Source organism: Pangasianodon hypophthalmus, chromosome 8, assembly GCF_027358585.1.
Source record: "Pangasianodon hypophthalmus isolate fPanHyp1 chromosome 8, fPanHyp1.pri, whole genome shotgun sequence".
In the NCBI taxonomy this organism is placed as follows: domain Eukaryota; kingdom Metazoa; phylum Chordata; class Actinopteri; order Siluriformes; family Pangasiidae; genus Pangasianodon; species Pangasianodon hypophthalmus.
Genome location: NC_069717.1, coordinates 20,375,567 through 20,375,983, shown reverse-complemented (window position 1 = coordinate 20,375,983; position 417 = coordinate 20,375,567).

Here is a 417-nt window from a genome sequence, read left to right as displayed (position 1 = left end):
TTTTTTTGTGCTTCACATGTGGCAGCTACGCTTAATTTTTTTTTTTTTAGGTCTAATTTCATTCCATACCAGCCGCGTCAGAGACGAGAGTCACGCTGCCCTTGTTTTACGCACCGTCTCTAAACTGAAGCCTTCTCCACAGAAATCCACTGCAATCACCCAATCACACTTCATATAAGCTGTGAACTTTATCTCAAATCATACCCTACAAAAATGTCATGATTTTACAACCTGTACTAATTGTGTAAAAAAAAGTGACCAGACCCAGAAAAAAAGAGAGTAGGCTGTTTACGCACAGCCACACTGTCTCCTCTCATGGTTTTTTTATTGAGTTGTGTAGTAAATACAGCTGGCCCAGCTTCAGCTGTCCCCGTCCCCCATGTTTCACTGACACACATCTACATTTGGCTGTTGGTT